The 12,980-nt window shown below is 35.3% G+C and overlaps 1 protein-coding gene across 26 annotated transcripts in view; it reads right to left on the bottom strand.

Annotated features, from left to right (window-relative positions):
- CLOCK (clock circadian regulator) overlaps positions 1–12,980 on the bottom strand; it is a 121,698-nt gene that overhangs the window by 98,215 nt on the left and 10,503 nt on the right. For 12 of the 26 annotated variants that reach the window (XM_019740117.2, XM_019740104.2, XM_074324530.1 and 9 more), the window contains exon 3: positions 1,000–1,103. The exons of 5 other annotated variants lie outside the window; for them this stretch is intronic. The gene's annotated coding sequence lies outside the window, so the exon portion shown is untranslated. Of the gene's footprint in view, positions 1–999; positions 1,104–5,392; positions 5,425–5,885; positions 6,075–12,151; positions 12,217–12,980 lie in introns of all 26 variants that reach the window. 9 more of the 26 variants (XM_074324539.1, XM_019740101.2, XM_074324542.1 and 6 more) reach the window with 3 other exon arrangements.

Raw genomic sequence — 12,980 nt, 5'->3', positions numbered from 1 at the left:
CTTGTAGTATATTAATATGGCTTTGATATTAGCATAATGCCAGTCTCATAAAATGAGTTTGGGAGTGTTTCTTCCCCTCCAATTTTTTGGGAGGGCTGAAGGAGGACTGGTGTTAATTATTCTTTAAATGTTTGGTAGAACACACCAGTGAAACCATCTGGTCTTGGGCTTTTCTTTGTTGGGAGATTTCTGATTAGTTTCAGTCTCCCTACCTATTATTGGTCTGTTTAAATTTTCTATTTCTTCATGATTTAGTCTTGGTAAGTTGTACATTTCTAGAAATTTATCCATTTCTTCTAGGTTAAGCAATTTGTTGCATAAAATTGTTCACAGTAGTTTATTATAATCCTTTGTATTTCTGTTGTCAATTGTAATGTCTCCTCTTTCTTTTCTGATTTTATGTATTTGAGACTGTTTTTCCTTAGTCTAGCTTTTAAAGGTCTGTCAATTTTATCTTCCCAAAAATCCAGGTGGTAGTTCCACTGATCTTTTATATTGTTTCCTGCTCTCCATTTCATTTATTTCTGCTCTTTGTTCCCTCCTTCCTTCTGCTAACTTTGGGCTTAGTATGTCCTTTTTCTAGTTCCTTGAGGTGTAGTTAGGTTGTTTATCTTAACCTTTATTTTTTGTTGTTTCAATTCAGGTCTTTATTTTTGTTTGGTTGTAGTTTTGTTTTTTATTGAGATATTAACTTACAACATACGTACATTTAACGTGTACAATATGATTAGATACTTGTACATATTGCAAAATAATTACTACAGCAAGGATAGTTAATAGCTCTGTCCTCTTACATAATTTTTTGTGTATGTGGTGATAAGATCTACTCTGCTAACTTTCAAGTATATAATACAGTATTGCTAATTATAATTGCCATGCTGTGCATTTGACTCCCAGATCTTGTAGCTGGGAGTTTGTATCCTTTGACCAACATCTCCCCATTTTCCCCAGCCCCCAGCCCCTAGCAACCATCATTCTACTCTATTTCTATGGACTCACCTTCTTTGAAAGTCATCTTTTGTGTTAGGTTTAGGGCTTCCAAATGGTCTGCAGAAACCTGCCTGGATAAAGAAGCTTGAAAGTGATGATGACTTTCCCTTTGTCTTTAAAAAAAAAAAAGAAAAGTTTCACAATTACAATTGACATTCAATACTATATTAGTTTCAGGGGTACAGAATAATTAGACATATATATAACTTACGAATTGATCCCAGTAAGTCTAGTACCCACCTGACACCATACAGTTATTACAACATTACTGACTATATTTCCTATGTTGTACCTTACAATCCAGTGACTATTCTGTAACTTCCAATTTGTACTTAATCCCTTGGATCTTTCTTTTTTCTTAATCTAGGCATTTATCACTATCAACTTCCCTCCTAAAACAGCTTTTGCTGCATCCCATGTGTTTTGGTATATTGTGTTTCCATTTTTGATGGTTTCAAGGTATTTTCTAATTTCCCTTTTGATTTTTTCTTTAACCAACTGATAGTTCAGGAGTGTATTCTTTGAAACTTCCACACATTTGTCAACTTTCCAGTTTTCCTGTTACTGATTTTTGGTATCACAGCTGTTACTAATTTGTAGTATCATATTATTGAGACTGGAAAAGATACTTGGTATGATTTCAATCTTCTTACATTTGCTAAGACTTGTTTTGTAACCTAATGTCATCTATCCTGAAGAGTGTTCTGCGTGTGCTTAGAAAGAATGTGTATTCTGCTGCTGTGGGGCAGAATGTTTTGTATGTCTGCTAGGTCAATTTAGTCTAAAGTATATTTCATGTCCAGTGTGTCCTAACTGATTTTCCATCTACATGACCTATCCATTGTTGCTACTGAATTCCCCTACTATTACCGTATAGTTGTCTATTACTTCCTTAAGGTCTGTTAGTTTTTGCTTAATATATTCAGGTGTTTCAAAGTTGGGTGTGTCTATATTCACAGTTGTTATATCCTCTTGATGAATTGGCCCCTTTTTTATTATACAATGACCTTCTTTGTTTCTTGTAACAGTTTTTGACTTAAAGTCCATTTTACATCTACCCCTACTCTCTTTGGTTTGCATGTGCATGGAATAGCTTTTATAATCCCATCACTTTGAGCCTACATCTGTCCTTAAAGATGAAGTAAGTCTCTTGTAGACAGCATACAGTTGGGTCTTTTTTTTTAGTCCAGACAACCACTCTATGCCTTTTGATTGGAAAATTTAATCCACTAACATTTAAATAATTATTGACAGGTAAGAACTTACAAATGCCATTTTATTAACAATTTTGTGACTATTTTGTACTCCCCTGCTCCTTTCTTCCTCTTTTTGCTCTTTTCTTCCTCTTTTTGCTGCCTTTCTAAATTGATTATTTTTGTAGTGGTATGCTTTGATTCCTATCTTCTTTATCTTGTATGTATCTACTGCAGATTTTGATTGTGGCTACCATGAGGCTTATGTAAAACATCTTATAGATACAACAGTCTATCTTAAGCTAACAACTTAGATCATATACAGAAACTCTACTCTTTTACTCTCCTTCCCAGGTTTTTTTTGTTTTGTTTTATACCATAATTTAACTCTTTAGATATGGTATATTCATTAACAAATTATTGTAGGTATAGTTATTTTTAATACTTGCCCTTCAAATCTTTACACTACCGTTAAGTGATTAATATACCACCATATAATAGTATTAGAATACTCTAAATTTGACTATATATTTACCTTTAAGAATATGTTCATATTTTCATGTTTTTGTGTTACTAATCAGCATGCTTTCATTTTGGTTTGAGGAACTCTTTTCAGCACTTTTTATAAAGCAGGCCTAGTTGTAATGACTCTCTTAGCTTTTGTTTGGGAAAGTCTCCTTCATTCCTGGAAAACAACTTTGCTGGGTAAAGTATCCTTGGTTCGCAGTTGTTGTTTTTTCTTTCAGCACATTGAATAGATATCATCCCACATTCTCCTAGCCTGCAAAGTTTCTGCTGAGAAATCTGCTGATAACTGTCTGAGGGTTCCCTTATATGAGGATTTTTTTTTTCTCCTGCTGCTTTTTAAACGTTGTTTGATTTTTTTATTTTTATTTTTTATTGGGGAATATTGGGGAACAGTGTCTTTTTCCAGCACCCATCAGCTCTAAGTCAAGTCACTGTTTTCAATCTAGTTGTGGAGGGCTCAGCTCACTGGCCCATGTGTGAATCGAACCAGCAAACTTGGTGATATGAGCACTGCGCTCTAACCAAATGAGCCACCCGGCCACCCGTTGTGTTTGATTTTAAACAGTTTTATTACAATAGTCTCGAAGAAGATAATTTTCAATTGAAATTTTGGAGTGACTTATTAACTTCATGAACTTGGATGTTCAAATCTCTCTCCAGATTTGGGAAGTTCTCAACCATTATATCTTTAAATTAGCATTCTGCTCCTTTCTTCTTCGCTTCTCCTCTGGGACTCCAATAATGCGTAGGCTGTTTCTCTCAATGGTATCCCATAATTCACACAGAATTTTTCACACTTTTCTCATTCTCTTTTTTCAGTTTCTTTAGATGATTTCCAGTTACCTGTTTTCTCATTCACTAATTCTTTCTTCTGGTTGGTCGAGTCTACAGCTGAAATTCTATTAAAATCTTCAATTCAGTTACTGTATTCTTCAACTCCAGGATTTGTTTTTTTCTTAATGGTTTCTATTTCTTTGTTGGAACTTCTCATTTTGTTCTTTGTAGTTCACTGAATTTCTTTAAGATTATTATGACTTCTTTGGCAGAGTTCATAGACCTCTGTTTCTTTCGAATAACTCATTCAAGTTTTGTTAGTTTCCTTTGGTGCTGTCATAGTTCCCTGATTATTCATGGTCCTGTGGCTTTGTGTTAGTGTCTACACATTTGAGGAAGGAAGCACCTCTTCTAATCTTTACGACATGTTCCAGCAGGCAAAGTTCTTCACCAGTCAGCCTGTCCAGGGATTCTGAGTAGGCCATCAGGTAGTGTCTGCAGGTGTTTGTTGCTAGAACCACTGGGCAGACAGGTCTGGTGCCTGGGTCAGCAGGTGGGCAGGCCTGGTGCTTGCATAATCAGGGGTCATCCCAGGAGCTGGCCTGATGCTAGGGTAAGCCTGGCATCATTGGCCATGGGAGTTGGCCTATAATCTGGGGCTTTCAGGGCTGGTTTGGCACTAACGTAGGCTGGGAGCCTGGATCCATAGGGGCTGGTCTGGTGCTGGGGTGGGCCAAGAGCCTGGGTCCACAGGAGCTGGTCTGGAGTTTAGGTCCACAGGGGCCAACCTGAACATGGCATGGGTCGAGGACCTGGGTCACAGTAGTCAGCCTGGTTCTGGGCCCAGCAGGGAGTTCGGATTCACAGGCACTGATTGGGAGCTGGGGGCTATAGGAGCTGTCCAGGGTCATGGGAGCCAGTGGTGCTGGGATGTACTAGGAGCCTAGGTTCACAAAAACGTGCCAGTAGCCTAGATCCATGGGAGCCAGCAGGCACTGAGGTGAGCAAGGAAACTAGGTTTGCAGAGCCTTCTGGGAGCCTGGTGCTAAAGGAGTTGGCTAGCACCAGAATGGGCCGGGATTCACAGAAGCCCATCAAGAGCATGGGGCCACTGAGGCTGGCACTGGGGTGACATGGGGTCTAGTTTTGCAGGAGCAAACGTGATGTTTTGACAGAAGATGAGCATTAGAAATTCTTATGTTGACATTTTGCTCTAATGATGAAATCTATTTTTATTAATATGTATCAACTGCTCATCTTTAATAATTAAGAATTTTAAAGACTTAAGTTTTTAACATATGGTTTAAATCTTATTGCTTAAATAAAATGTGTATGACCAACTAAAGTTGTCAGAGCATTAATTTTTGTAAGTGGTTAATTGGTAGTATAAGTGCGAATTCTCAATTGGTACAAATTAGAGTATATTACACTTCCATTTATGGTTTAGTATTCCAGTGGTGTGAAAGTTAATCTCAAATTCCTTAAGGAGTTTAGTGTCTAACTGGATTATATAAAACTAAAGCATAGTTGTGGTTCTTTTAGTTGTGTATACATAGGAAGATAAACTCCCAGACTATTATTATATATAACGTGTTAAAATATTTGTTAAATATATGAGTACATACAAGGTCCGACAATAAAGTTTGCGGACTTGTTCCAACGATGTTGCTAATCTTTTTTGATATCAGAAGGATTATTCATTATGAATTTGTACCAACTGGACAGTTAACCAAGTTTACTACTTGGAAGTGCTGAAAAGGCAGCATGAAAAAGTTAGACGACCTGAACTTTTGCCAACAATTCATGGCTCTTGCATCATAACAATGCACCAGCTCACATGGCGCTGTCTGTGAGGGAGTTTTTAGCCAGTAAACAAATAACTGTATTGGAACACCCTCCCTACTCACCTGATCTGGCCCCCAACGACTTCTTTCTTTACCTGAAGATAAAGGAAATATTGAAAGACATTTTGATGAATTTCTGGACATCAAGGGTAATACGACGACAGCTCTGATGGCCATTCCAGAAAAAGAGTTCCAAAATTGCTCTGAGGGGTGGACTAGGCACTGGCGTCAGTGCATAGCTTCCCAAGGGAGTACTTCAAAGGTGACCATAGTGATATTCAGCAATGAGGTGTGTAGCACTTTTTCCAGGATGAGTTCATGAACTTAATTATCTGACCTTATACATGCATAAATATAAATATTGATATATATCAATAGTTTCTGCATTTAGTTATGTTCAAAAACTAATTATTGAGTATACTGAGGCACTATTTTGGGTACAAGACTCATATCACTGAACAAATAAATCAAAGTCCCTACCATTAGAAACTCATAACTTAAGCTAGGAACATATATTTTCATTTTTATTCTTATAATAGCTACAAAAAGTACTCACTAGTAACATCTTTAGGAAATCCAAAATCTCAGGGCTTTTCAACAAAAAGTAGCAAAGGAGTCCTAAGAACAAAGAGATGCCCTCTTCTAATCATGTACAGGCATATGGCTTGATGACATAGAATAAATACTTGTTTTAGGTTGGGTATTGTTCCAATGGTACTTCATCACTCTTGCTGCATAATGTAAACTATAATTATTAAAGTAATTATTTTAGTGCTGGTAATAATGTAGCACAACCTAAGTTAAGCGGCAAATAAAATTAAACAGCATTTCATTACAAATGAAATTTTTAAAAATATGCATGTTTTAGGACAGTTAAATAAGGAAATATCAAGGACTGATGGAAAAGCAAGGTTTTAGAATATATCTAAACAAGTATCCAGTCTCCTACGACTCTGGCGGGCACTTTGCAACTGATTTAAGAATAAACATAAAGATCTTTAGTTATTAAAATGATTTAAATTACATTCCAAGGCAGAAAAATGTACTGATTATTTCTAAAATATTTAAATTTTAAATGTTGAAAGACATATTTGGAAACCAAGATCACTATAAAAACAAATTAGTAAAACTTAATTGGGGATTTAGTTTTGGTCTTTGTGAGGAGTGCTGTGTAATGCTATTCCTCTAACCTAAGTGTTTAGATTTAATCTTTTACATTTAATTTTCTTATTCATGTATAAAGCTTACCTGAATCATCAGACTACAATACATTGACAGTTTCAGAGTGCCAAGCTGTAAAAACTGGCTTGGCCAGTCTATTTGGGAAATTGGAAAAGAAGTATTGCATTCATTCAACAAATGATACAGTACACTAGTCTACATATATGCTTTCAAGTAATATTCTCGGATTATAGGGCTAAACCTCTTTCTCTTTTGCCCTAACCCTTATCTATACTTCCTCTCTCATAGTGATTCTGCAATAGGAGGTAATAATATTTCTGAAAATAGATAATTACAGCAAGAGGTTGTGAATAATGCAATATAAAGTGACATCTTAATTAACTAGTACCTTTATTATATAAACAGTAAATTTTCACATATTTATTTATCATGTCCTTGTACTCTCTATAAATTCCAAGAGAAATTGCCTTTGAAATATATCGTTAAGTCCTTAGGGGCTGTGAGTACAGGTTTTGATTTTTATTTCCTGGACCACTATAAGGGCCCATTTGTTGTTTGAAAATGTTTATTCAGATTAAAATCTTAAGGTGCTCCCGATATCTTATGTGAATCTTTTATTGATTACTTAAATTAAATTAAGTATTTTTGTCAATTAGAGATAAGTAGTATACGCCCAACATCACAGAGAACTGCTTGCTATCCTCATTTAGAAGTCGAAGAGAAGCCTTGGCTACTGGTACCTGAAAATTTTTTTTAATATTTTCAATATAAATTAATTGTAATCTAATAAATCTGAAGTAAACTATGTATTTGTTTTTTTTCAAATGGAATGAAATTACACTTATCATTTATTAGGTTTCTTACCAAATTTATTTTTATTATTTCTTACCTAATTAATTTATTCTTACCTAATTTATTAGGTAAGACAGTTTGTAGGCTGCTCTTATTTTGTTTATATAGCCTATCCATTTCCTAAAACTTACATACGAGTATTATAGAGGTAATAAATTAACACGAATTTTAAAAAACTAGTGCAAAAGGCTTATAATGGAAATGCAGCCTGCCCAACTGTCCTTACCTACAATCCTGCTACCTAGAAGCAATCACTTTTACCTATTTGTTAGCAGTTTTTTAATTTATTTTTACAATTATGTCTCTGTCTCTCTCTTGATTAACTTCAAATTGTGCCTACTGACTCCCAGGTAGCTAGGAAAAAGGTTTTAGTTCACTTACACTGTCTTCACTCTGCTCTCTTTTCTCCTCATTCCAATGGCAATCAATCCTATTAAGCACTCAATACCGTGTTTCCCCAAAAATATAAAGACCTAGCCAGACAATCAGCTCTAATGCTTCTTTTGGAGCAAAAATAAATATGAGACTCAGTATTATATTATTATTACATTATATTACATTACATTATATAAGACCCGGTCTTATTTTACTATAAGACTCGGTCTTATTTTACTTATTTTACTGTAAGACCGGGTCTCCTATTAATTTTTGCTCCAAAAGACGCATTAGCGCTGACTGTCTGGCTAGGTATTAGTTTCGGGGAAACACTGTACGAGGCTAGTAAGACTGAGAAACTGAATTTTAAACTGGTAGCTAGTGGCTACCATATTAGATGGGCAGCTCTGAATTATTTCTACCTTTAGGAATGTACTGAAGGTTTTCTTTATGATCTAGATTTATAATCAATTTTTGTATATGTTCTGTAAGTGCTTGGAAAGAAGATATTGTCTCTGCTTGCAAATTAGGATTCAGTTTACCCATCAAATTTTACTTATTAATTTGGGTATTTAGCTGTTCTATAGCCTTAATTTTTTGTTCATTTGCTACACTATAAGAGAGAACCATTAAACCGTTCTACCAATAAGGTTTTTCTGAATAAGTCTCCAGTATCTTTTTTGCCTTTTGAATATTAAGGCTTCATTATCTTATACAAATATTTGCTATTTATTCATTGTAAATTATAACCTTTACAGTCATAAAGTGCCCATGTTTTTGCTCATTTAATTCTCTTCTCTTTATATTTTACATATAGTTATTTTAATAAGGTTTTTATTTTCGTACTAGTAGATACTCTTATAATCATATCCACATATAACAAACGTATTAGTCTTCCATTCCTTCACATGCTACCTATCAGTTCTCTACTATAAACTATGTTAAGAAATTTTTATTCTTCCTCCTCCCTTTCTTATCACTAGATTTCAACCTACTTGATTAGATTAGAGATTAGATTATCGCTAGATTTCAACTACTTACCTTTCTACTCTTTGGTATACTTCTGTTACAATAGTTGTTGATTTTAAATGCTATTGACTCCTAGTTATTACATAGGAGGCAACTGGCATACTTGGCACACTTATTCAAGTGCCCCCTTCTTTCCCCTTTCCTTCTGAAATTGTTAGTTGTTTCATTATTAAGGTATATAGCAGACTAAGGTCTGCTCAAAATATTGACTTCTCAATGAAGACTTCTCTGTCCACTCAGTTTAAAATTGTAAACCCCACCCTCCCCATCTCCACACTCATATACTCCAAACCCCTACACTCTGATTTGTTTTTCTCCACAATACTAATGACTAGTACTAAGATATCTTTGACTCATTAGTTGCTCAACTGGTTTCCCCCAGTTGGAATGTAAACTCCTCAAGGGTAGAGCTTTTTGTCTACTATGTTCAATGATGTAAAACATTAGCAACTAAAACAATGCCTGGCACATGGTAGATGCTCAGTAAGTACTTGCTGAATGAACAGGACAAAGTCCTCTACTAAAAGTATATTCAAAAACTGAGAAAAATTAAGGCCTAAATGAATACAGAGGTTTACTGTGTTTGCGGATCAAGACTCAGTATTGTTACGACGTCTAATTCTCCCTAAAATGATCTGTATGTTCAATCAACCACAATCCCAGTAGCCATTTTTATATAAAGTGACAAATAAATTTTAAAATTTATATGAAATAAAGGGAACCTTAAAAAGCCAAAACAATTTTGAAAAAGAAGCACAAAATTGGAGAACTTCTATTACCAGATTTAAAGCTACAGTGATCAAGCCACTAAAGTACTGATGTAAGGATAGACATACAGTTCATTTCATAAATTAGAAAGTTCAAAAGAACACTCACATTGCTAACTGATTTTTGACAAAAGTGACAAGGTAATTCAGTAGAGAAAGGATAATCTTTTCGCAACAAATGATGCTGAAATAACTGTATACCAAATAACTTTATATCATATATAAAAATTAATTTAAAATTAATGACAGACATAAACATAAAAGCTAAAACTATAAAACTTCTGTACCAAAACATAAGAGAAAATCTTTGAGGTAGGCAAAATATTTCCTAGGACACAAAAAATACGAAGTGTGAAAGAACTGATAAACTGGATTTCATCAAAATTAAAAACTTCTCTTTAATTTTTAAAAACATGATTAATAAAATAAAAAGGGAAGCCATAGATTGGGAGGTAATTTTCACAATTCTAATATCTGATATAGGCCTCATATTAGAATATATTAAAGAAAAAAACAAAACTTCTATATCTCAATAAGCAAAATATCCAACTTCTTTAATAGGCAAAAGATTTGAGCAGATACTTCACAAAAGAAAATATACAAATGACCAATAAGCACATGAAAATATGCTCAATATCATTAATCATTAGGGAAACGCATATTAATGTTACAATAAGATATACCATTACACACCCATTATAATGGAATTCGAAAACAATGACAATAACAAGTGTTGACAATAATGTAGAGAAACTGAAAACTTTCATACATTGTTGAAGGGAATGTAAAGTGTTACAGCCACTTTAGAAAAGTTTGTCAGTCTTATAAAGTTAAACATACAAATTACCACACAACCCAGAAATTCCATTCCTACCGTGTTTACCTGAAAATAAGACCTAGCCGGACAATCAGCTCTAATGTGTCTTTTGGAGCAAAAATTAATATAAGACCCGGTCTTATATTATAGTAAAATATTATATTATATTATAGTAAAATAAGACCAGGTCTCATATTAATTTTTGCTCCAAAAGACACATTAGAGCTGATTGTCTGCTAGGTCTTATGTTGGGGGAAACAAGGTAGGTGTTTGCCCAAGAGAAATGAACTCATGTCCACAAATGTTTAGCAGTTTTGTTCACAATAGGCAAAAACCAGAAACAATCCAACTGATAGTTATAAACAAATTATGCCATATTCCATACAATGGGATAGTATCTGGCAACAGAGATATACCACTGACATAGATGAGTCAAAAGCATTATACTAAATGCAAGCTAGACCCAGAAGAACACACACTGTATGGTCCCATTGATATCGTTGTAGAAAAGGCAATGCTGTATTAACAGAAAACAAATTAGTGGTTGTGACAGTGTTTATAAGAATGTATACACTTGTCAAAATTCAATCTGTATACTTACATTGGGTGAACTTTAACAAATATAAATTACACCTCAATAAATCTGATTTTTTTAAAATTTTTTTCTCAATTGAGGAACAGTGTTTTTTTCCTAGGGCCCATCAGCTCCAAGTCAAGTTGTTGTCCTTCAATCTAGTTGTGGAGGGCGCAGCTCAGCTCCAAGTCCAGTCGCCGTTCTCAATCTTAGTTCCAGGAGGCACAGCCCACCATCCCACATGAGAATTGAACAGGCAACCTTGTTGTTGAGAGCTCGCACTCTAACCAACTGAGCCATCCAGCCAGCCCTAAGTCTGATTTTTTAAAAGTACACTAGGTCAGGCGGCCAGTTGGCTCAGTGGGTAGAGCGCAATGCTCATAACACCAATGTCACCGGTTTGGTTCCCACAAGGCCCAGTGAGAAACGATGACTTAAGCTTGGAGCTGAGCCAGCAGTGGGCCACCAGTTGGCTCAATGGTTGGAACACCGAGGTCACCGGCTCAATTCCCTCATGGGCCAGTGAGCTGCGCCCCCACAACTAAACTGAAAAACAACTTGACATGGAGCTGATAGGTCCAGGAAAAACACACTGTTCAACAATATTCCCCAATTAAAATAAAATAAAATAATACACTAGGTCAAACAAAAAAGTATAAAAGTATACTAGGTATACTAAAATCCAACTACCTAAAATCTAAGAGAAAAATACTTAACATGAGATAGCTCATGAAAATTGAGTATTCTGCACAGCTTTTAAAAATAGGGAATCATCCACATCCAGGTAAGATGGAATAGTTAGCGGCAGACTAATACTCTTGCTGAGAACTAGAAAAGCTAAATAAATTACAAAAATCATATTTGTAAAGGCAGCAGAGAGATGAAAAAGCATGGGGACCAAGAAGGTCTAAAATTTCGAAGGGGAAATCTATTTTAAAGGTGTTTAGATGATCTATGGCTGTCTTTTCCCTGGGGGTATTTCCAGATTACTGGAGGCTGAAAATTGAAACGTGGACTTGTTGCTAGGCATTGCTGCTAAGAACTGAGAAGCCAGGAGAGCCTCTGTTGTTCACACAGAGCAGGAGAAACAAAACTGGGAGACTGAAGTGACCTCAGGCTCAAGGCTCATATCTCTCATAGGACATTTGCTTAATTTTAAAACTGTGCAGGGTAAGAGGCTAAATAATTAATTGAAAAACTTTGTAAAGCAAAGTGAAATTACCCACCTTCGGCTTTGCTAAGGAGACAAAGATCATCAAGCTCTGAATTGAAAGTCCTGGAAAACCACACCCTACAAATAAAGAAAGTAAGAGGAAGAGCACCACCAAACTACTAAAACTGCACCCAGCCTCCATATAAATTAAGGTGACTGGCTCCCTATTCTATCTCCCTAAAAAAAAGGTGAACCCCCTCTAGCAGAACATACATGGCAATGCTTGCTTTATTTTGTTTTCTTTTTTTTAATTCACAATATCTGGCATTCAATCAAAAACTATAAAGCACAAACTAAACAATCAACCAACTTGACCTAATTGACATTTATAGAACACTCCACCCAACAACAGAATACACATTCTTTTCAAGTGCATATAGAACATTTACCAAGATAGACCATATTCTGGGCCATAAAACAAGTCACAATAAATTTAAAAGGTTCCAAATCATATAAAGTACGTTCTTCTTTCATCACAACAGGATTGACTAAAAACAACAGAAAGATCACTGGGAAATCCTCAAATAATTTTAACTAAATAACACACTTCTAAATAATCTATAGGCCAAAGAAGACATCAACAAGGAAATAAAGTATTTTGAACTGAATGAAAATGTCACAGTGAATGCTGCTGCCAAGTACCATCCAACGGAAAGGCAGGGATCTTCAATACGTAAAGCGGCACTTCAAACCTTAGTAACAGTGTGTGACAAGTTTCAATCTGTTCGGTGCAGTCAGTCAGGTGTGAGCTATGGTTGAGAGAAGGTGTGTTTTAAAGTGTATCATAAATCATCCTCCATCATGACAATACTCCGTGTCACACATCACTTCTGGTATATGGC

The sequence above is a fragment of the Rhinolophus sinicus genome, linkage group LG02, assembly GCF_036562045.2.
Source record: "Rhinolophus sinicus isolate RSC01 linkage group LG02, ASM3656204v1, whole genome shotgun sequence".
Classification (NCBI taxonomy): Eukaryota; Metazoa; Chordata; class Mammalia; order Chiroptera; family Rhinolophidae; genus Rhinolophus; species Rhinolophus sinicus.
Note: the sequence above shows the minus strand (reverse complement) of the source record. Positions and strands in the feature narration are given on the sequence as shown.